The following is a 25,001-nucleotide window of genomic DNA, read 5'->3' on the forward strand; positions in this document are numbered from 1 at the left end:
AGACCCTCTACATGCCAGGTCGAGCCAGGCCCCCGGTCCGCCCCTGCTGCCCCGGAGCTCCTAGCGGCGACCCCTGCCATCACCAGACCCCAAGCGGCCCCCGCCTCAGCTGAGCCGCTGCCTACCAGTGTGCAGCTTGACTGCACGTCACGAGTCGTCCCAGAGCCTCGCCCCCCCCGGCGGCTTGCGGGATCCGCCCACCAGTATGGCCATGCCAGTTGAGCTCCCGGTGAGGGAGAATTGTTTCATGTTTTCCGCGCCCGAGGGCGATGTCTCTGTTGACGATCTGATTGATGCAGTAGAATTAACCGCTGGTGATGATAGTGTATTCGTGCTTCAGCACATGGGGGGCGCAAAGTTCCTTGTGTGTACTCGCAATGCTAGTCAGGCGACGAGCCTAATGGTGGCGGAGGGTTTCACGGTGAATGGGGTGAAGGTGCCGGTAGAGGCAGTCGGGCCGCCGGTAACGTACGTGAACGTCTACCGCTACCCGGCTTTCTTGTCTGATGAGGCCCTTAGTAATGCTCTTGCCCCTTTCGGCAAAATTAAGAGCATTTCCTTCGCCACCTTGGCGACTCGCCAGACTAAGCTAAATGGTGTGAGGCTAGTCAAAATAGAAATGTCCCGGCCTGTTCCTAATTTCATGACAATAGCGGGGCACAAAGTCATGTGTGAATACCGTGGGATGCGTCGCGTGTGCGCCCGCTGCGGCGAGGTCGGACACATGGCGACCGCATGTTCTGCCGCGTACTGCAGACGGTGTGGCATTTTTGGCCACGATACGGAGGGCTGCGAGGCCGAATGTAAACGCTGTGGCGGCCACCACGGGACGCGCGAGTGTTTTCGGAGGCGCTCTTACGCGTCTGCCGCCCGCGGTTTCCCCACACTGACTGATACCACCCCCTCACTTGTACATGTAAGCGGCCCTGCCGTATCGAAGGCCGCCAGTGCCCCACGCCTACAGGTGCTATCGCCAAGGACTGCACCTCGCACCATTGGGAAGGGGCTCCCACCCGAGGACCGCAACTGCAATACTGGCCCGCCCACAGGCAGCAGTGCGGACACTTCGTCTGCCAACGAAGGGGAGAAGCCGGGAAGCGTTGACGACGTCGCCACCACGTCGTCTGAAACAGACACCAGTGACCTCGAGACGGTCTCTGCACAATCGTCACCCACCACGCAGCCCGCACGCCCGCTAGGCGGGCCCGGCCGCCAGGGTTCCTCTGTCGCGCCTAAAGCCCTTACTGGTGCCTCTGAGCAAGAAGCAGCGAGCCTCCTTGTCGCAAACCCACCCACTAACGTGCTGGCTCCAGTCACTCCCCTGGACTTGGAAGAAAGGAGCCAAGACCCCGCCCGAGAGGACTTGCCCATCGTGAGTCGTGGGTACTACGTGCTCCCTGAAGTTCGCGCTCAACCAAGCCTGATACCCCTCCCTGCGCCCTCCTCTGACCATGCGTTGCCCAGTCTCTGCCGAAACCGGGACCCGATTACAGCTCAGACCGCGACTGGCCGCGATCAGAGGACACGCTCGCGCTCGCGCTCGCGCCGACGCACAGGAGAGGGTGTTAAGAGCGATCCGAGAGAACGAGCGACGAGCGGAGAGACGAAGCAGCGACGGGCCGGGCTCGGCGCGAGGAGCAGCGACAGCGACGCCCCTCCGAAAGCGAAATCACAGAAGTTGGGCGAGCGCGCGGAAAGCGAAGGGGACCCGCCCCCTCAAGCCGGCGATTCCAGCGCCTAGTACGCCGACCCCACCCCAGATGGCAGCGCCCTTCCCCCACTGCGCTCCCTTCCTTCTCCCTCTGTGTCCCTTTCCCCTGGCGCGCCATGCACTCACCCTTTCGTAAACTCGCCCCCTCTCCCCTCCTAGCTCCGCTTTATGGCTGACCGGCTGCGTTTCGCCACCTGGAACGTACGCGGGTTCCGCGATAAGACGAAGCAAACCGCCGTCATCTCTTTGGCCAAGCTCCATGACATTGACCTGCTGTTCGTCCAAGAGGCGAATTTCCGTTCCCTCCTCGATGTCACCCTTTTTCGGAACCTTTGCCAGGTCGATGCCTTCTTTTCCTTGACGCGGGCCAAGTCATGCGGGGTCGGAGTCGTCTTCGTCTCTGGAAGGTTCAGGCAAAAGGCTCATTGCGTGTTTGGCGCCGACGGCCGTACGCTAATCCTGGACATCTTCATCGACGGTCGCAAAGTACGGCTCGTTAATGTGTACGCGCCAACAACGAGAACGGAAACGAACACCTTTTTTAGAGAGCTCGGCGAGTCCTTGCAAGCGCCCCTCCCGCATGTAGTCCTCGGCGACTTCAACTGTGTCGTCGACACTACAAGGGACATCAGGGGCCCAGGTCGCGGAGGCTCAGCCTACCACGCGAAAGACCTTGTCAGACTCCTTCGCCGACTGCGACTCTCGGATGCATGGGTTCTCCAGCATGATAACGCATTCGGTCCCACTCGCATGTCGAGGACCACCGCCAGTAGGCTCGACCGCGCCTACTTACCTGACCTTTTGTTACCTTCCCTTGAGGCGTGTGAGGTGCTCCCGTTGCCTCCTGCCTTGGCGGGCATTTCGGATCACGTCCCGTTGGTGACAACCGTGCGCGGGAAGCCCGGCCCCAGTCCAGCAAACGCGTCGTGGCGCCTAGACCCGGCTTTATTAAATGACCCGGTTTCCACCCCCCTGATGCAGCAACGCATTGAAGCCACAATCAGAGCGACCCCCCGAGTGACCCGGCCGTCTGGGACGACCTCAAGGCGACCTGGAAGGCGCATTTACAACAAGAGGGCAGAGCGAGAAAAAAACGCATTACGGCTCAGATGAACGAGCTGCTGCGCAGGATGCGCATCGTCCAGAACGCCGAGTGTCTCACTTCCTGCACTCGCGACTATCTTGCCGCGCTTAAGGTACAGCATGCACGACTGCAACGAGCCATCACCGGCGAGAAGTGCGCGTTCCGAACCACCTCAGAGGGGCACCGGGAAGAGGACCTGCGCGAAGTAAGCGGCAACGGCTCAGTACGGATCCTACAAGTAAGGCGCCCAGACGGCACACTCACGGAAGACCCAGCAGAGATCGAGGCGACCTTTCGACGCCACTTCGAGACCGCTTTCCGCGAACCGGAGCCCATAACGACCTCATCGGAGCTACCGCACCGGTCAGAACTGTACCAATTCTTGAAACACCTCGATGAAGGTGAATGCCCGACCTTATGCGGCGCAGCGACGATGCAGGAATTGTGGGCCGCCATCCAGTCTATGCCACCGAACTCAGCTCCCGGCGCGGATGGCCTCACTGCAGGGTTTTATGCGACCTTTTTTAGTATCCTGAGCGAGCCGCTACTTGGCGTAATCAACAGCATTCTCGAAGGCCACGCGAAACCCGCCTCGTTTGCCATGGGGCGCGTGGTCCTGATACTTAAGGAAGGCTCACCACCGAACGACCCCACGTCATGGCGCCCTATCACGCTACTGAATGCGGATTACAAGATTGTCGCCTCTATTCTAAACAGCCGTTTAAAGACCTTTCTGCCGGACATCATCGCGCCGCACCAAACCTGCGCAGTTCCGGGCAGATCACTGTTTGCCAACCTGAACATGACTAGAGACGCCTTTCAGTACGCCACCGAGAAAAGAGTATCAGGAGCTTTTCTTTCCCTCGACCAGGCCAAGGCCTTCGACCGGGTCAGGCACGCCTACCTGTTCGAAACGCTCCGAGAGTTTGGCCTCCCGGCAGGGTTTGTTAACATCATCAAGCTCCTGTACTCGGACCTCAGGTGCCATGTGGTTGTGAACGGCTCCACTACGGACACCTTCCAGTACACGCGTGGGATCAGACAGGGATGCCCACTTGGCCCGACCCTGTTTGTGCTTTCCATAGAGCCCCTGCTCACGTCCGTAGCCGGTGACACGCGTATTCGGGGCCTCCCGCTCACAGGAACTGCGGAACTAAAGATCCTTGGTTATGCCGATGACATCTCCCTTTTCGTGAGGGACGCCAGTAGCCTCGACCGTTTTCGTCAGCTCTTCGCATTCTACGCGGCAGCGTCCGGAGCGCAGCTGAACGAGGAAAAGTGCAGGGCCCTTCGCTTCGGCAATTTCCCTGCGCATGCCATCGGCACCTTTCAAGCGGTCAACACAGTAAAGGTACTCGGGATATATTTTTCGAGCGAGGGAGTCGCACCGTCAACGTGGTCCCGCGTCCTTGAAAGGGCCGCTCAAATGGCAGAGCGTGCAGGCCTGCGAGACCTCTCGTTGCGCGAGAAAGCGCTGGCGGTTAAAACGAGTATTTGCGCACTTGCTTTGTACGCAAGTCGAGTAGCAGTGATGCCCGCAAGGACGATAAACCAGCTGTCCAAGCTCATCACGGCGTACTTGTGGGAAGGGAAACCGCCACCTTTAAAAAGACACCTCTTACACCTGGCAGTATCCGAAGGGGGTCTCGGCCTTCCACATGTACAGAGCGCAGGCAGAATTCTAGCCCTTAAAACCGCCCGAGCGCTCGCGCGCGCGAGCGATTACGTTGGCCACAACCTCCTCCTCTACTGGAGCGGTGCCAGGCACGACTGGCTGGACGCTGGCCGACACTCCGGTCCTTTTGCTGAAGCACCCGCGCCCTACTATAAAACGGCAGCGGCAACAATGCGCATGTTGGGGAATGAACTACCCGGCTGTGACGTAGACGAAGACCCGCCAGCACGCATCGTCGAGGCCATCACGATGAACCAGCTAAGCGATGCCGACCGAAAACGGGCCAAGCGCGCGCAGAGTGAACTTGGCTCCCTCCGTTGCGGCATCCCCCGCGAGGCGCACGATTTGCTCCTTAAAAAGGCCTGGCACGTCCTACCTACAAGACAGCGCCTTAACAAATTAGGCATAGTCCCGAATGCTAGCTGCCCCAACTGTCGCGTCGTGGAAACGCAGGAGCACGCGTTGTTTGAATGCGTCGCGGTGAAACCCGTGTGGCGCATGGTGGCCCACTCCTTCGGCATCCGCACCCCTCCCAACCACAAACGTAACAAAGGCGCCTTCGCCCAACTCGTGGTGATTTTCACAGTGTTGGTTTTATGGCAGAGGCGATCGCTTGCGGAAGCGCGCAGGAAACCAGTACGAGCCGCGTTTCCGGCAGTCTCGAGGATCCGAAGGCTGCTGTGGGCCTATTTATCGGCCGAACTCGAAGCCAGCGGCGAGGAAAAGTTCCTCCGTCGCTGGCATACGAAATTTTTCTTCCTCAGGGACGGCAAGCTAGCCGCCCCAATCACTCCCTTCTAACCCCCCCCCCCCCTCCGGCTCCAACACCTTATGTTTAAGTTGTGCGTTCTACATGCATCCCATGTGTCAATCTTTTGAGGTGTAACTCAGACCTTGCTGTGTACCCCCCCCCCCCCCCCCCAGCGTCTATATTCATTCGTGGGGAAACTGATATCCATTGCTCATCTTGTTTTCCGGCATTGTATATATTGTTACGGAGCTCGCAAACACACGGAAGAGAGAAATGAGCGTATTTCCTATATTTACATGCCAAAGTGACGCTTCAGAGCTGCCAGTCTCTCGCGCGGCGAGTCCACTTCTTTTTCATCGAACTGTTGTCCACGACGGTAGAGCCATGCCCACTGCCTCGTAATATCACCCCCGGCGAACAAAGCGCCGTCACGGCGCCCCTAAGTCAATCAGGACTGGCAGTATAGTAGGGCTTTAGGCGCGACACATGAACAACATCAGTAGATGGTGTAGCAGAGGATGAGTGCGGTTGAACGGGAGTGATGAGGTAGTCGACGTCGGTGACCTTGCGGAGAACTTTGTAGGGTCCTGTGTATCGTGGGAGGAGCTTCTCGCACAAACCTTCACGTCGATACGGCGTCCAGAGTAGGACAAGAGAGTCATCAGGGTAGTCAACGTCGCGGTGCGAGTCATCGTAGCGGACTTTTTGTGCGGCCTGAGAAGCACTGAGCCGAGTGTGCGCGATTTGGCGAGCGACGCGGGCTCGAGAAGCAGCGTCCTGCGCATAGACCGTTGGTTGGATAGTAGCAGAAGGAAGGAGTGTGTCGAATGGCAACGCAGGGTTGCAGCCGTACAAAAGAAAGAATGGAGAGTAGCCGGCGGTGTCATGTCTTGACGAATTATATGCAAATGTAACGTAGGGGAGCATTGCGTCCCAGTCACGGTGGTCAGCAGAGACGTACATAGACAACATGTCTGTAAGAGTTCGGTTGAGACGCTCCGTGAGACCGTTAGTCTGGGGATGGTAGGCAGTAGTAAGGTGATGTTCGGTAGAGCAGCTCCGGAGGATTTCGTCGATAACTTTTGCGAGGAAGCAGCGGCCCCGATCCGTCAAAAGCTGGCGCGGAGCTCCATGCCGCAGAATGACGTCATTTAGGAGAAAGTCTGCGACGTCTGTAGCGCAGCTAGTTGGCAATGCACGAGTTATCGCGTATCTGGTCGCATAGTCGGTTGCGACAGCGATCCACTTGTTGCCTGACACGGACGTCGGGAAAGGTCCGAGCAAGTCGAGGCCGATGCGGAAGAATGGTTCCGGGGGAATGTCGATAGGTTGGAGCAGGCCAGCCGGACGGAGAGCAGGACGTTTCCGACGCTGGCAGCGCTCGCAAGCAGCGACATAACGGCGCACAAATTTATACATGCCAGGCCAAAAGAACCGTTGCCGCACGCGGTGATAGGTGCGTGAAAAACCCAGGTGTCCCGCCGTCGGTGCGTCATGCAGATGTTGAAGAATAGTGGCACGCATGTGTTGGGGAATAACTAACAAATATTCCGGGCCATCAGACTTCATGTTGCGACGATACAGAATGTCGTTGCGAAGGACATATTGACGGAGAGAAGGGTCGGAATGTCCTGAAGATACTCGCTGAATGACCTTCTTGAGGGTTGCGTCCCGGCGCTGCTCTGTGCCGATGTCGTGCAAATCAGATATGGCGAGCACACAAGAATCGCCTTCATGGACAGCGAGGCTAGTAGGGTCCACCGGATAACGCGAGAGACAATCAGCATCTTGGTGCAACCTGCCCGACTTATAAATTACGTCGAAGTTATACTCCTGGAGACGTAGAGCCCAGCGACCTAGGCGGCCAGTTGGGTCCTTGAGCGACGACAGCCAACACAGAGCGTGGTGGTCCGTAATAACTGAAAACTCGCGGCCATACAAGTAGGGGCGAAATTTCGCTACAGCCCAGACCAACGCAAGACACTCGCGCTCTGTTATCGAATAGTTTCGCTCAGATGTGGAGAGAAGGCGGCTGGCATACGCAATAACACGCGTTTGGCCTCCCTGGTGTTGAGCGAGGACGGCGCCGATTCCGTGAGCACTGGCGTCTGTGCGTACTTCAGTCGTCGCAGACGGGTCAAAGTGAGCCAGTATTGGTGGTGAAATGAGCAGGTCGATCAGCGTGGAAAACGCAGCTGCTTGGTCTTGGCCCCACGAGAAGGGCACGTTCTTTTTGAGAAGATCAGTTAGTGGTCGTGCAATTGTAGCGAAATCGCGTATAAAGCGGCGGAAGTACGAGCATAAGCCCACAAAACTCCGAACATCTTTGGTTGAAGAAGGCAGAGGGAAATTCTTGACAGCGCTAATCTTGTCAGGGTCAGGTCGGACGCCAGCAGCACTTACAAGATGACCAAGGATCGTGATTTGTTGTCGGCCGAAATTGCACTTTTTCGAGTTCAGCTGGAGTCCTGCTCGACGAAAAACGGCTAAAATGGTCGACAAACGAGTTAAGTGAGTTTCAAATGTTGGGGAAAAAACAATCACATCGTCGAGGTAGCAAAGACAGATGGACCATTTATAACCACGAAGAAGAGAGTCCATCATGCGTTCGAACGTTGCCGGGGCGTTGCACAGCCCAAAAGGCATAACCTTGAACTGATAAAGGCCGTCCGGTGTGATGAAGGCAGTCTTTTCTCGGTCTAAGTCGTCGACAGAAATTTGCCAGTAGCCCGAACGCAGATCAATAGATGAGAAGTATCGCGCGCCATGAAGGCAATCAAGGGCGTCGTCGATTCGTGGCAGCGGATATACGTCTTTGCGGGTTATCTTGTTCAAGGCACGGTAGTCAACGCAAAATCTCCAGCTGCCATCCTTCTTTTTCACTAAAACAACAGGTGACGCCCATGGACTTGAAGAGGCCTCTATGACTCCTTTGGAGAGCATTTTCTCGACTTCTCGTTGTATGACCTGGCGTTCGGACTGGGAAACACGATACGGTCGCCGTCTAACAGGATTAGCATCGCCGGTATGTATTTGATGACGCACGAAGGACGTTTGACCTAAAGGGCGGTCATCGAAGTCGAAAATATCTCGGTAGGTAGTCAGAACGTGGTGAAGTTGCGCCAACTGACAGGGCAGAAGATCAGGGGCGATCATCATCGTGATTTCGTCGCTAGGTGCGTTTGCTCGGCTGGCTGCAGTATGGGACGAACAGTCTTCAGGGTCCAATGCCACGATGCTACATGCATCAAGTGGGGAAACGTGGGCTAACGAAATGCCTTGCGGGAGAACTTGGGTCGAACTACTGAAGTTAAGGAGCGGAAGCTGAACGTAGTTGTCCACAATAGTCACGATTGTATGCGGCACAGCAACACTTCGAGCCAAGAGCACATCCACCAATGGAGACACTATGTAGTCACCGTCAGGAAGAGCTGGTGATATCGTTAAGGCAACACACGTGGTGGCTTGCGGTGACAGCCGAACATAATCAACAGCGCACAAGCGGTGTGACGGTGAGGACGGCACAGGTCCAAGTCGAGGCAGTTCAAGTTGAAGAACGCCGGTTGCACAGTCGATGAGAGCAGCATGGGTGGACAAGAAATCTAAACCAAGAATTAGGTCATTTGGGCACTGCTCAATAACTGCAAAGAGAACAGATGTGGGGTGATCGGCGATAGTGATGCGTGCTGTGCACATTCCTGTGATGGCAAGACTTCTTCCGTCGGCGACACGAATAACGCCAGGGGCAGCCGGTGTGAGCACTTTCTTCAGGCGGCGACGAAGTCGGGCACTCATCACAGAAATATGCGCCCCAGTGTCAACAAGTGCAGAAACAGTCAGGCCGTCAACGTCGACGTCGATCAAATTTCGTCGTGTCGGCAGTACAAGGAGAGGATTTGAGGTCGGTACCGAGGATGCAGCTTCACCTCCAAGAGCTGCACCGCTTAGTTTCCCTGGTGAGAATTGAGCGGGGAGGTCGGGCGTCGTCGTAGAGGAGAAGGGGACGACGGGCGACGTCCTGGCGGCGAACGAGACTGGTGACGTCGAGGCGACGGTGAGCGGCTGTGCTGCGTATCAGGGGCATGGCAGGCGTAGGAATCGACGGGCAGAGGCCGGCGGTAGTTGTCGGCGATCGGCTCAGGAGGTTGGAAACGACGGTAGCTATCGGTGCGGCGAGCAGTGTTATACTGGTTTCGGGACGAAGACCAATGGTTGTGGCAATACCGTGCGACGTGACCTATGCGGCGGCAGTTAAAGCAGATCGGCCGATCATCCGCAGTTCTCCATTCGGCCGGATTGCGAGAGCGTGGATAAGACCTTTCTCGGGGTGGTGACCTGGGGCGAGGCGGCGACCTTGAACGGAAGCCAATTGGTCGAGACTGAGCAACGGCGCAGACATCGAAGCCCAAATTGCTCAGTTCTTCCCGCACAATCGACTGTACCAAGCAAACCTGAGGTACTTGCAAATCGACGTGGCCGTTGGCGGGAAGAGTAGGTGTAATTGCTTCGATTTCCCGCCGGACAATTCGCGTAATTTCAGACGCTGGTGAAGACTGCCGATGGGAGGACAGTCCATCTTCGCAGGAGGACGTCGCTGCGGTGTTCGGCAGTCGAGTAAATGATCTTGAAATCCGCCTGCTTTTGGCCAGTTCAAAACGCCGGCATTCCTCAATAATTTCGTCGACGGTCGCACAGTTCCGGCACATTAGCAGGTTGAACGCGTCGTCCGCTATGCCCTTGAGGACGTGGCCAACCTTGTCAGACTCCGACATGTCGTTGTCAACTTTACGACATAGAGCCAGCACGTCCTGTATATATGAGATATACGGCTCTGTGGACGTCTGAGCACGTATAGACAACTCCTTCTTTGCAGCCGCCTTTCGACCGATGGGCTTCCCAAATAAGTCGCGAAGCTTTTCCTTGAAGGTGTCCCAACTGCCGATCTCCTCCTCATGGTTCTCGTACCAGACTTTGGCCGTGCCTTTCAGGTAAAACAGCACATTGGCCAGCATAAGAGTCGGATCATACCGGTTGAGAGCACTGGTGCGTTCGTAGTCGGCTATCCAGTCGTCGACATCAACTTGGTCCGTACCGCAGAACGTTCCAGGATGCTTCGGATGCGTCAGCACGTACGTGGGTGGGGGTGGGGCCATTGGAGGCGTTGCCGTGGATGGTGCGGGCGTCGCCGAGGCCGATGGAGAGGTGGCCGTGGGATCAGTCCCGTGTTCCATCACGGAAACTCCGATTTGACGACCACTGCGGAGCTCCGTTGTATGGCGCTTCGTTACCCAGCACTCCCACCAATTTGTTACGGAGCTCGCAAACACACGGAAGAGAGAAATGAGCGTATTTCCTATATTTACATGCCAAAGTGACGCTTCAGAGCTGCCAGTCTCTCGCGCGGCGAGTCCACTTCTTTTTCATCGAACTGTTGTCCACGACGGTAGAGCCATGCCCACTGCCTCGTAATAATATGTATATAGCCCGCGTGTTTTTTTCGTTTCTCTGTACGCCTTGTTTACTCACCTTTGTATATACACACATCCGTTGTTCAATGTTACTCTGTTTTTTTTTCCTCTGTGCTATAAGTAACTCATGTATTTGATGTAGTTATCAGCCGATTACCCGGCGGTGCATACTGTACTGTTTTTTTTGTTTCATGCGTTGAGAGTTGAATAAACTTCTCCTTGTGTAGTATCTGTTCTTATCAGCTTAATATCTGATACGGATCCTATTTGGATCCAAGATATTAAACTTATTTTTGTGATGCGGCGGAGTGCTTGAAGCTTGCTTCACCTCCGCCACGGGTTGGCCCGGTATTGCACTACCTCCGGGATCGGCCCACTCACCCCCTGCGGGGTGAGTTCGACAATAAATTCAATGATAGAAGGAGTGTTCGGATTTACCCATGATACCGGGGTAAACGGCTTGGGTGCGTCGAGTGTCCGAGACGGTGGCGGCACGCCGCCCCGGCTGACGCGGTATTCGCGTGCAGGGAGTGCGCTAGCTGTGTTTACACTTACGATTGCTCTGGGAAAATAAATGTTTCCGTGTGTATTTCATATATGGAGGGTCTCTTTTATTTTGTTATGTTCACACGTACATACTCAAGTTTCTTATTTTTTTTAACGTTCCTACTCATATTAATAAAACTATTGAGGAAATTATCATTACTGTTTCGGAGGAAAGCTAGAAGTGTGTATACGATGTGTATGCATGTGCGATGTGTATGTATGTATGTGTGTAGAAGTGTGTATGTATGTGCCAAGCTATTTCCGCTTTTCGAATTCACCCGTTTCGCAACGAAAAATAAAAAAAGCCTCTAGAAAATGGGGTTTGGTTGGTGTTTCTGTTTACAGTTGCAGTGGCAAGCGAAGGCATTTTTATTTCACATCTTCACGCGGCGTCTGAACCTGAAGACGCGTGCTCTCGCCACGTCTACGCATCTACACTATTCCCCATCACAAATTAAAATCGCAAAGAACGCCACAGGACCCACTCCGCACACACCTGCTGTACGGTGGAGCGGCAAAGCCCCGATGTGCTTTTCCTATGTCCACTGACCTTTGGGGTTTGACGTCCCAAAACCACCATATGATTATGGGAAAATTTCGACCACCTGGGGTTCTTTCACGTGCACCCTAATCTGAGCACAGGGAAATGCAGCCGCCGCGGCCGGGATTCGATCCCACCACCTGCGGGTCAGCAGCCGAGTACCTTACGGCCATCAGACCACCACGGCGGGCATCGCCTTGTTGATCAAACACTTCATTTCTGAACACCATCTCATACCAGCTCATCCACCGTTGGCTCTCGTTAATTACAACGAACATCCTCGCACGCTCACCTCAATGGAATTGCCAGTTGCTGGAAGTTCCAAGAAAATTGCGCACTAGACGTTCGGACGCACCACGCACGTACCTGAAGCGACGTGGACCCCAGGACGCGTGAGATCACGCCCCGGGCGCGCTTTGCCTCCGTACCCACTCGTCACTCCTCACAGCTTCACTAAGCCGAGTATGTAGAAGTCGAAGAAGCAGAACAACAAACCAGCCAATCCCCCACAGTGGGTGTGAGCCACAAGTGAAGGTCAACAAAAACAAGCAACACCAGCGAGCGCAGTGACGAAGCTATCGTAATGGGGCGAAATAATCCACGAATATGGCTGCACGTTGACGCACGGTCGCATTTGTGCAACCACCCGTGTCTCCCGAAGACCGTCTGTCGCGCGTCTTCGACGAAAAGCGCAGGCGAGTACTTCTCCACTGATTTCCGCGACCACTTCACGACCGCCTTCGGCCGCCTCATGTCCGTCCGGCACGATCGACGGAGCGCCGCACCAGCGCCTCGTACACGCCACCATAGCACTCCTACCCCTCGGAATCAGCAAAACTCGGACGTTTTCGACCACGACAGACAGAACCTGCCGGCCCGTTGAACGCTTGAACGACATCGCAGCGTCAAGTCGCACACTCACGTTCCGTCACCCTCTGCCACATGATCCTTCATTCACCGGCTTCACAACCCACGCGGTAGACGTTTCGCACGCATTCCCGGGTCTGCCTTTCACGGCAGGACCTTCGTCGACCTCGGTGCGGTGTTCCGCCACGTCGGAACTTGCAAGGCATATGTTGAGCGTGCTGAAGCAGCCAAAGGCACCACCTTTTTGCCGATGATTGTGGGCGTCGTTGCAGAGGCGTTGCTTGGGCAGCCGGCGTAGAAGCCATGTTGGATGGGTGACGTATTCACATTTTGCACAGTCATTTTTTTTTTTTTCCTTCCTTCCAGACTTTGGTGCTCGAGTTGGACATGTACACTATGCATCAGTTTTTAAAACAAATGCTGTAGCATCCCTCGCGACATGCCTGATAATGTTCGCCAGCAAGCATTTGGTGTGACGTCATGGGCGCATAGAGAGTACGCATGCAAGCAAGCACGCGTGGCTTCGACCTCTGGGAAAAAGAAGGTTTCAGTTTTAACATGTTTGTAAGCGAAACTAGAAACTTCAAGCGGACTGGGGATAAAAGCAATGCCGTGAAGCCAGCGCTGCCGCTGTCGGTGCACAATGCTGGTTGTGCATGGGTGGACGTCGGAATTGCTTTGCTACTGTTTGCCCGGCTTTTGGCCAGAACTAAGTACGAGGTGTGAAAGAATGGATTTTAATTACGTGCTAATGAATTGCATCGCTTCTCGGCCTTTTGGCTAAGATCAAAGTGTCGAGCTAGCTGTTTTCTACGAGTCACCCTGCGAGACCTGGGGTCACGTCACGCTGACGTCGGCCCCCGGCCCCTCTGAAGACCGAAGAAAGAAGACGCCCCGTAGCAGCGCTGCTCCGTTCCGCGCGCGTCTGCCGCTCCTGGGTTCCCGGCTCCCGCCTGGTGCCCCCTGATGCCTGCAGCCGCTTGGACCCGGACAACGCCTGCTGCCCCGGAGTCCCCCTGCCGTCTTCGCGGCGCCTACCTACCTCTACTGAGCGGTCCTCGCCTCGGCTGAGCCGCCCACTCTACTAGAGTGCAGCCCGTCTGCACATTACAAGTTTCCACAAGTCTCGCCCTCCTGGGACCAGCGTCCTCAAGAATGGCGACCCCAATGGAGCTCCCAGCCCGGGAGAACTGTTTTTTGTTCACCGCGCCGGAAGGCGACGTAAGCATAGACAATTTGATTGACGCTGTTGAATTGACTGCCGGTGACGATAGCGTTTATGTGTTGCAGCACATGGGCGGTGCCAAGTTTCTCGTTTGTACCCGGAACGCTAGCCAGGCGACGAAGTTAATGGTTGCGGAAGGCTTCCGCGTGAACGACCAGCACGTGCCGGTTGAGGCCGTCGGGCCACCGGTCACGTTTGTTAACGTTTACCGGTACCCTGTGTACATGTCCGACGAGACGCTTGGCAACGCCCTTGCGCAGTACGGCAAAATTAAGGGCATTTCTTTTGCCCCTGTAACAACGAGGTTTAATAAGCTTAGCGGTGTTCGAGTTGTAAAAATTGAGATGAGTCGACCGGTGCCCAACTTCATCACCATCGCGGGCCACCGAGTAATGTTTGAGTACCGCGGGATGCGCCGTGTTTGCGCGCGCTGCGGCGAGGTCGGGCACATGGCCACCGCGTGCACGGCCGCGTTTTGCAAGCGTTGTGGCGTCTTCGGCCACGACACGGAGGGCTGCACAGCCGAGTGTACGCGTTGCGGGGGTCGTCACGGGACGCGCGAGTGTTTCCGCAGGCGCTCCTACGCGGCCGCTGCCCGCGGTTCGTCAGTGCTGACAGTCACCAACGCAGCACTTAGTCAGCCATCCGGCGCCCCTTCGCCGAGGTCGGGAGAGACCACTTCGCGTCTACAGGTCCTCACGCCGAAGATCACGCCCCGCACGACCGCAAGGGGCTCTCTCTCTTGGCGTCGCGACGGGGAATCAGATTCAAGCGCAAGCGGCAGCGCGGCGTCTTCGGATGTTAAGGAAGAGACGCGCGGAGCGTCTGCCTCCGTTAGTTCGGCGTCGGCGTCCTCTGGCGCAGAAACGACTGATACCGAGACGGGCCGGACGCGATCGGCGTCCCTTACAACACCCGCAAGTGTATCGGGCACCGAGGACTGGCCGCCTTTGCCTACCTTAGAAGACGCGTCCCCGGCGTCTCCCGAGCAAGAGGAGACGAGCCACCCCATCTCCGACGCGCCGGCCAACGTGCTGGCCCCTGTCTTGGCACAGGATTTGGGTGGGCTCCCGCAAGCCCCGGCCCGTGATGACAGGCCCATCGTCAGCCGCGGGCACTACGCACTGCCCGAGGTTGATGACCACGCGTCGTCAGATCGTTCCACCGAGCGGGACGCGCCCCGCAAGGGCCGGCGACCGGACCCGCCCGCGGTTCACCCGTCGCCTGGCCGCGAGCGGAGATCTCGCTCGCGCTCGCGTCGTCGCCGCGGAGACGGGGCTGGTCGCGATTCGGGCGCGCGGGCCTCGAGTCGCGACAAGGGCCGCGAGCCGAGGTCTCGCTCGCGTCGACGTCACGGAGACGGGCCGCACCACGACTCCCGTGAGGGTTCCCCCGCTCGTGAGGCGAGGCAGCGGCGGACCGGGCTAGAAGTTAGAAGCAGTGACAGCGACGCCCCGCCGAAAGCGAAGACCCCGAGGTTGGGTAATAACGCCGCGTCCAAGGGGGATCCCCCCGCGGATGGCGGTGAAACAAGCGAGTAGGCCGCCGGCGTCTCGGCGCGTGCGGCGTCGGGGTGGGGGGGGGGGTTGCTTGCGCGCCTCGGACGCGCCGCGCCTCTCCGCCTGGAGTGTGAGCAGACGCTATTCGCGTTCTCGGTGCCGGGCATATTTTTCTGATTCCGCCTGGCTTCCCTCTATGTTTTACGGCCGCGCAGCTCGCGTCGTCTGCTCCTACTTAGTTTGTTTCTTTCCTTCTGGTTCACCTTTCCGTCTCCTCGCCAGCAGCGATGCGCCGCCTCCTCTCTCTACTCTACCTCGCCTCCCCTCCTCCTCTCCTCGCGGCCCGGGGGCCCTTCTCGCCCGCGCGCCCGGCGGCGGTCTGCTCTGCGCGCTCTCGCTTCGTTCGGTCGTTCCCTCCCGAGCTACACTCTGCGACTCCCAGTTGAGGTTGTACAAGGCTGCTTGCTCCTTCAGTAAGGCATGCGCTTCTCAGCTCTTGCGCCCTGTTGCCATCATGACAGGGCCCATCTCCTCCTTCCCATTACCCATTTTATTCCGCTATGCCTCACCTTAAAATAGCTTCTTGGAATGTCAGGGGTTTCCGGGATAGGGCAAAACAGGAAAGCGTCCTAGCGTTTGCCCTGTCCCTGGGGATCGATGTGCTATTCCTTCAGGAGACGAATTTTCGATCGCCGCTGGACGTCGCCACCTTCAAGAGAACCTTCCGGGTCGACGCCTTCTTCTCACTCACAAACGCGAGGGCATGTGGGGTGGGGGCCATCTTCATTACGGGCCGCTTCCGGCAGACAGCTTTTTGCACATTCGGCGCAAACGGCCGCACTCTTTTGTTAGATTTATTTGTTAATGGGAAGCGGTGCCGCTTTGTCAACGTTTACGCCCCGGTGACGCGTACGCAAACTAATAACTTCTTCCAAGAATTACTCCAGATGCTCTCAGAACCACTCCCACACATTCTCCTGGGAGACTTCAATTGCGTAATAGACTCGCACAGGGACGTCAGGGGGCCGGGCCGCGGAGCTTCCACTTACCATGCGAAGGAGCTCGTGGCGCTCTTAAGGCACCTATCCCTCACGGATGCCTGGATTCACGTCCATGGCGATCTTTTCGCACCCACGCGCTCCTCACAGTTCACCGCCTCTCGTATCGACCGGACCTACCTGCCCGACTTCCTCCTTTCCTCAGTGGAGGCATGCGAGGTCCTGCCCCTCCCTGCCACTCTCGCAAACCGATCCGACCACCTCCCACTTGTCACCACAATAAGGTGCCGCCCCGGAATTCTCAGTGGCAACCATGGCTGGCGGCTTGACGCGGCTTTGCTCCTCGACGAGGATAGCGTCGAACGAATCAGAGAGCGCATTCAGGCCTCAGTTTACGAAGTCTCAGATGTAACCCCAGAATCATGGGAAGCACTGAAAGCAGAGTGGAGGACCATTCTCCAGGACGAGGGAAAAGCCCGAAAGCGCAGGATCACAGACAGACTGAATGAGACCCTACGCAGGATCCGTATCATCAGGGGGGCGGACACCCTGACGGACTGTACGCGGGGCTACCTCGCTGCTCTGGAGGCCGAACATACCCGGCTACTCCAACAACGTGCGCGGAGGCCACCCAAAGACCAGGCCGAAGCAGACCCAAATGGGGTGACCGGGAACGGCCGTGTCCACATCACGCGGGTTCAGCGCCCGGACAACTCCTTCGCCACTGACCCAGATGACATTGGCATGACCTTCCGGAACTACTTTGCAGACCTCTTTCGAAACACAGTCTGCGCCGGCACCCCAGACGGGGAGCATCTGTATGAAGAGCTCTGTCGTAACCTTGCGCGCCTCGAGCAGGACGAAGCTGAAATGTTGGGCGGTGATGCAACAGCGGAAGAAGTAAGGACTACCATCAAGAACATGCCACCGAACTCCGCTCCTGGCACAGACGGACTCACAGCTTCCTTCTATTCCACCTTTTGGAATGAACTGGAGAACGTCCTCGTGCTGATGGTAAACATGGTGGTCACCCATCACCGGAAACCTCCATCCTTCGGCGTAGGGAGGATCGTCCTCCTCCTCAAGGAGGGCGCCCAGCAGGAGGAGCTTTCGGCGTGGCGGCCGGTCACCCTTCTGAATACTGACTACAAGGTGGTGGCTTCCCTGCTAAACAACCGCATGAAACCATTGCTACAGACTATAGTTTCAACACAACAGACCTGCGCAGTGCCGGGCCGATCAATTTTCGCCAACTTGACGGTCACGCGGGATGCCTTCGAATATTTGACTGCCAAATCTTTGTCGGGCGCCTTCATATCGCTCGACCAAGCGAAGGCCTTCGATCGAGTTGGGCATGAGTACATGCTCGAAGTCCTGCGCCGTTTCGGTTTCCCCGCACACTTTGTGGAAAGCATCGCCCTACTGTACAGAGATCTCACGTGCCACGTAGTCGTAAATGGCGCCTCATCGACTAACTTCGCGTACGAGAGAGGTATCCGCCAGGGATGCCCACTTGGGCCCACCCTCTTCATACTCTCGCTCGAGCCGCTGCTGACAAGAATCATGAACAACGACCGCATTAGGGGCTTCCCACTAACGGGGGAGGCCACAATCAAAGTGCTCGCCTATGCGGACGATGTTTCGTTGTTTGTCCGTGACCCGGCAAGCTTACAGGCTTTCTGGGAGACGTTCGCACCCTACGCGGACGCCTCAGGCGCGCTCCTTAACATGGAGAAAAGCAAGGCCATCGCCTTTGGCGCCTTCCCCCGAGAGGCCCTGGGTGAGCTGCGCGCAGTGGACACCGTCAAGGTACTGGGCATCTACTTCTTTGGTGGCGGCGTGGCGGAAAAAACCTGGCAGCGAGCGTTGGAACGCGCACAAGTGGCGATAGAGCGCCTCAGCCCAAAAGGCATGTCTTTGCGCGAAAAAGCCCTGGCAGTGACAACCACCATTTGCGCCTTTGCGTATTACGCCAGTCGAGTCGCCGTGATGCCCGCTAAGACAGCTACAAGGCTGATGAAAATGATCGGTGCCTTCCTATGGGATGGCAAGCCCGCGCCCATACGCCGCACCCTCCTACACCTTTCGACGGACGAGGGTGGCCTCGGATTATCACACCCGCCCACTACTAGCAAAGTGCTCGCATTAAAAACGGCTAGGGCATTGTTCCAAACACCCGGATACGTAGGGAGGGACATCATGCGCTACTGGTGCAGCACAAACGCTGCCTTCCTGGATGCGGAGCGCCCCCTCACTCCGCTTGCGGAAGCTCCCTCGAGCTTTTACAAGGGCGCCGCAAACACTATGCGGATGCTTGTGAAAGACGCCTCCGAATGTGATATTGATAAAACCCCACCCGCTCGCATCGCGGAGGACATTGCGCGGCACCAGTTGACGCAGGAAGAATGCAGGCAGTCCCAAAAATGGCAACAAAACGCGCGCAGAGATGGGCGGAGAATGCCCAAACCGGTAGCAGACTTCTCGTGGACGAAGAATTGGGACGTCCTACCAACTCGCCAGCGCCTACACAGGCTGGGCATCGTACCTTCCGCCCGCTGTCCCAATTGCCCCTCCATCGAAACCCTTACACACGCCCTGCACAAGTGCCCCGCAGCTAAGCCGGTGTGGCGGATAGTGGCGAGAGAGTTTCGCATCCGCCCTCCTCCAGCCCTCGCCAGGAACAGAGGCGCATTCGCCAAACTGGTGGTAGCGTGCACACTGTTCGTGCTTTGGAACCGGCGCTGCCTAGCCGAAGCTAGGCACAAACCAGTACGGGCAGCCTTCCCCGCGGTAGCCAAGATACGCTTGATGTTGTGGCACTATCTGTCAGAGGACCTCGAAACCAGCGGCGAGGAAAAATTCCTTCGCCGATGGCACACGAGGTTCTTCGTACTACAAAATGGCAAGCTGCGCCTCCCCATCACCCCCTTCTAACCCTCTTCCACCAAACTGCCGCTCGGTATGGTGTTGACCCCTTAACCCACGTTTCTACTTTAAACTAGTATCTTCGTTTTTATTGTCCGCGTGCTTGTTTCACCCCTTGAGATTGTATAACCCTCTGTGTTTTGCAAGAGTCTTTTTTGTTTAGCCACAATACACACTGTGCTTGTGCAATTTCTCAACACATGTGTAGGCAACTGTGTGTTTGATCCCATGTTTCTGTATCATTATTATTATTATAATTATTTTTTTTCTCTTAAATGAATGCACATGTTAATCTTGCATGGTAAACACCTCTTGAAATGGTGTATAAGGCTGTAACCTGGAAAATGTACTTTGCTGCTACTGCGTGATTTCAACCCATGTCGCGGTACCTCTCATGTTATTTTGTGACCCTGAGCCTATTGTCCATTTGTGTTGTAGCCCCTCGGTGAAGGGCAACGTGTGACTCGTTAATAAAATTTCCCTTTGTGTAGTATCTGTTCTTATCAGCTTAATATCTGATACGGATCCTATTTGGATCCAAGATATTAAACTTATTTTTGTGATGCGGCGGAGCGCTTGAAGCTTGCTTCACCTCCGCCACGGGTTGGCCCGGTATTGCACTACCTCCGGGATCGGCCCACTCACCCCCTGCGGGGTGAGTTCGACAATAAATTCAATGATAGAAGGAGTGTTCGGATTTACCCATGATACCGGGGTAAACGGCTTGGGTGCGTCGAGTGTCCGAGACGGTGGCGGCACGCCGCCCCGGCTGACGCGGTATTCGCGTGCAGGGAGTGCGCTAGCTGTGTTTACACTTACGATTGCTCTGGGAAAATAAATGTTTCCGTGTGTATTTCATATATGGAGGGTCTCTTTTATTTTGTTATGTTCACACGTACATACTCAAGTTTCTTATTTTTTTTAACGTTCCTACTCATATTAATAAAACTATTGAGGAAATTATCATTACTGTTTCGGAGGAAAGCTAGAAGTGTGTATACGATGTGTATGCATGTGCGATGTGTATGTATGTATGTGTGTAGAAGTGTGTATGTATGTGCCAAGCTATTTCCGCTTTTCGAATTCACCCGTTTCGCAACGAAAAATAAAAAAAGCCTCTAGAAAATGGGGTTTGGTTGGTGTTTCTGTTTACAGTTGCAGTGGCAAGCGAAGGCATTTTTATTTCACATCTTCACGCGGCGTCTGAACCTGAAGACGCGTGCTCTCGCCACGTCTACGCATCTACACTATTCCCCATCACAAATTAAAATCGCAAAGAACGCCACAGGACCCACTCCGCACACACCTGCTGTACGGTGGAGCGGCAAAGCCCCGATGTGCTTTTCCTATGTCCACTGACCTTTGGGGTTTGACGTCCCAAAACCACCATATGATTATGGGAAAATTTCGACCACCTGGGGTTCTTTCACGTGCACCCTAATCTGAGCACAGGGAAATGCAGCCGCCGCGGCCGGGATTCGATCCCACCACCTGCGGGTCAGCAGCCGAGTACCTTACGGCCATCAGACCACCACGGCGGGCATCGCCTTGTTGATCAAACACTTCATTTCTGAACACCATCTCATACCAGCTCATCCACCGTTGGCTCTCGTTAATTACAACGAACATCCTCGCACGCTCACCTCAATGGAATTGCCAGTTGCTGGAAGTTCCAAGAAAATTGCGCACTAGACGTTCGGACGCACCACGCACGTACCTGAAGCGACGTGGACCCCAGGACGCGTGAGATCACGCCCCGGGCGCGCTTTGCCTCCGTACCCACTCGTCACTCCTCACAGCTTCACTAAGCCGAGTATGTAGAAGTCGAAGAAGCAGAACAACAAACCAGCCAATCCCCCACAGTGGGTGTGAGCCACAAGTGAAGGTCAACAAAAACAAGCAACACCAGCGAGCGCAGTGACGAAGCTATCGTAATGGGGCGAAATAATCCACGAATATGGCTGCACGTTGACGCACGGTCGCATTTGTGCAACCACCCGTGTCTCCCGAAGACCGTCTGTCGCGCGTCTTCGACGAAAAGCGCAGGCGAGTACTTCTCCACTGATTTCCGCGACCACTTCACGACCGCCTTCGGCCGCCTCATGTCCGTCCGGCACGATCGACGGAGCGCCGCACCAGCGCCTCGTACACGCCACCATAGCACTCCTACCCCTCGGAATCAGCAAAACTCGGACGTTTTCGACCACGACAGACAGAACCTGCCGGCCCGTTGAACGCTTGAACGACATCGCAGCGTCAAGTCGCACACTCACGTTCCGTCACCCTCTGCCACATGATCCTTCATTCACCGGCTTCACAACCCACGCGGTAGACGTTTCGCACGCATTCCCGGGTCTGCCTTTCACGGCAGGACCTTCGTCGACCTCGGTGCGGTGTTCCGCCACGTCGGAACTTGCAAGGCATATGTTGAGCGTGCTGAAGCAGCCAAAGGCACCACCTTTTTGCCGATGATTGTGGGCGTCGTTGCAGAGGCGTTGCTTGGGCAGCCGGCGTAGAAGCCATGTTGGATGGGTGACGTATTCACATTTTGCACAGTCATTTTTTTTTTTTCCTTCCTTCCAGACTTTGGTGCTCGAGTTGGACATGTACACTATGCATCAGTTTTTAAAACAAATGCTGTAGCATCCCTCGCGACATGCCTGATAATGTTCGCCAGCAAGCATTTGGTGTGACGTCATGGGCGCATAGAGAGTACGCATGCAAGCAAGCACGCGTGGCTTCGACCTCTGGGAAAAAGAAGGTTTCAGTTTTAACATGTTTGTAAGCGAAACTAGAAACTTCAAGCGGACTGGGGATAAAAGCAATGCCGTGAAGCCAGCGCTGCCGCTGTCGGTGCACAATGCTGGTTGTGCATGGGTGGACGTCGGAATTGCTTTGCTACTGTTTGCCCGGCTTTTGGCCAGAACTAAGTACGAGGTGTGAAAGAATGGATTTTAATTACGTGCTAATGAATTGCATCGCTTCTCGGCCTTTTGGCTAAGATCAAAGTGTCGAGTTAGCTGTTTTTTTACGAGCCCTCGCGCGAGTCCCGGGGTCACGTCACGTCGGCGTCGGCCCCCGGGCCCTCTCGGAGTTCGAGCCCCAGAACCAGTGCAAGCCCTTCGCCGCCGCAGCCTCGTGCACGCGGCTGCCACCCTTGGGTTTCGGGCCTTCCCGCCCGGAGACCCTCTACATGCCAGGTCGAGCCAGGCCCCCGGTCCGCCCCTGCTGCCCCGGAGCTCCTAGCGGCGACCCCTGCCATCACCAGACCCCAAGCGGCCCCCGCCTCAGCTGAGCCGCTGCCTACCAGTGTGCAGCTTGACTGCACGTCACGAGTCGTCCCAGAGCCTCGCCCCCCCCGGCGGCTTGCGGGATCCGCCCACCAGTATGGCCATGCCAGTTGAGCTCCCGGTGAGGGAGAATTGTTTCATGTTTTCCGCGCCCGAGGGCGATGTCTCTGTTGACGATCTGATTGATGCAGTAGAATTAACCGCTGGTGATGATAGTGTATTCGTGCTTCAGCACATGGGGGGCGCAAAGTTCCTTGTGTGTACTCGCAATGCTAGTCAGGCGACGAGCCTAATGGTGGCGGAGGGTTTCACGGTGAATGGGGTGAAGGTGCCGGTAGAGGCAGTCGGGCCGCCGGTAACGTACGTGAACGTCTACCGCTACCCGGCTTTCTTGTCTGATGAGGCCCTTAGTAATGCTCTTGCCCCTTTCGGCAAAATTAAGAGCATTTCCTTCGCCACCTTGGCGACTCGCCAGACTAAGCTAAATGGTGTGAGGCTAGTCAAAATAGAAATGTCCCGGCCTGTTCCTAATTTCATGACAATAGCGGGGCACAAAGTCATGTGTGAATACCGTGGGATGCGTCGCGTGTGCGCCCGCTGCGGCGAGGTCGGACACATGGCGACCGCATGTTCTGCCGCGTACTGCAGACGGTGTGGCATTTTTGGCCACGATACGGAGGGCTGCGAGGCCGAATGTAAACGCTGTGGCGGCCACCACGGGACGCGCGAGTGTTTTCGGAGGCGCTCTTACGCGTCTGCCGCCCGCGGTTTCCCCACACTGACTGATACCACCCCCTCACTTGTACATGTAAGCGGCCCTGCCGTATCGAAGGCCGCCAGTGCCCCACGCCTACAGGTGCTATCGCCAAGGACTGCACCTCGCACCATTGGGAAGGGGCTCCCACCCGAGGACCGCAACTGCAATACTGGCCCGCCCACAGGCAGCAGTGCGGACACTTCGTCTGCCAACGAAGGGGAGAAGCCGGGAAGCGTTGACGACGTCGCCACCACGTCGTCTGAAACAGACACCAGTGACCTCGAGACGGTCTCTGCACAATCGTCACCCACCACGCAGCCCGCACGCCCGCTAGGCGGGCCCGGCCGCCAGGGTTCCTCTGTCGCGCCTAAAGCCCTTACTGGTGCCTCTGAGCAAGAAGCAGCGAGCCTCCTTGTCGCAAACCCACCCACTAACGTGCTGGCTCCAGTCACTCCCCTGGACTTGGAAGAAAGGAGCCAAGACCCCGCCCGAGAGGACTTGCCCATCGTGAGTCGCGGGTACTACGTGCTCCCTGAAGTTCGCGCTCAACCAAGCCTGATACCCCTCCCTGCGCCCTCCTCTGACCATGCGTTGCCCAGTCTCTGCCGAAACCGGGACCCGATTACAGCTCAGACCGCGACTGGCCGCGATCAGAGGACACGCTCGCGCTCGCGCTCGCGCCGACGCACAGGAGAGGGTGTTAAGAGCGATCCGAGAGAACGAGCGACGAGCGGAGAGACGAAGCAGCGACGGGCCGGGCTCGGCGCGAGGAGCAGCGACAGCGACGCCCCTCCGAAAGCGAAATCACAGAAGTTGGGCGAGCGCGCGGAAAGCGAAGGGGACCCGCCCCCTCAAGCCGGCGATTCCAGCGCCTAGTACGCCGACCCCACCCCAGATGGCAGCGCCCTTCCCCCACTGCGCTCCCTTCCTTCTCCCTCTGTGTCCCTTTCCCCTGGCGCGCCATGCACTCACCCTTTCGTAAACTCGCCCCCTCTCCCCTCCTAGCTCCGCTTTATGGCTGACCGGCTGCGTTTCGCCACCTGGAACGTACGCGGGTTCCGCGATAAGACGAAGCAAACCGCCGTCATCTCTTTGGCCAAGCTCCATGACATTGACCTGCTGTTCGTCCAAGAGGCGAATTTCCGTTCCCTCCTCGATGTCACCCTTTTTCGGAACCTTTGCCAGGTCGATGCCTTCTTTTCCTTGACGCGGGCCAAGTCATGCGGGGTCGGAGTCGTCTTCGTCTCTGGAAGGTTCAGGCAAAAGGCTCATTGCGTGTTTGGCGCCGACGGCCGTACGCTAATCCTGGACATCTTCATCGACGGTCGCAAAGTACGGCTCGTTAATGTGTACGCGCCAACAACGAGAACGGAAACGAACACCTTTTTTAGAGAGCTCGGCGAGTCCTTGCAAGCGCCCCTCCCGCATGTAGTCCTCGGCGACTTCAACTGTGTCGTCGACACTACAAGGGACATCAGGGGCCCAGGTCGCGGAGGCTCAGCCTACCACGCGAAAGACCTTGTCAGACTCCTTCGCCGACTGCGACTCTCGGATGCATGGGTTCTCCAGCATGATAACGCATTCGGTCCCACTCGCATGTCGAGGACCACCGCCAGTAGGCTCGACCGCGCCTACTTACCTGACCTTTTGTTACCTTCCCTTGA

At 56.6% G+C, this 25,001-nt stretch overlaps 2 pseudogenes; both read left to right on the plus strand.

The window, feature by feature from the left end:
- Window positions 1–10,898: 10,898 nt before the first annotated feature.
- Window positions 10,899–11,071, plus strand: LOC142766169 (U2 spliceosomal RNA; annotated as a pseudogene).
- An 8,696-nt stretch (window positions 11,072–19,767) lies between these two features.
- LOC142766211 (U2 spliceosomal RNA) lies at window positions 19,768–19,936 on the plus strand (annotated as a pseudogene).
- Window positions 19,937–25,001: the final 5,065 nt, after the last annotated feature.

This window comes from Rhipicephalus microplus, chromosome 6, assembly GCF_043290135.1.
Source record: "Rhipicephalus microplus isolate Deutch F79 chromosome 6, USDA_Rmic, whole genome shotgun sequence".
Lineage (NCBI taxonomy): Eukaryota > Metazoa > Arthropoda > Arachnida > Ixodida > Ixodidae > Rhipicephalus > Rhipicephalus microplus.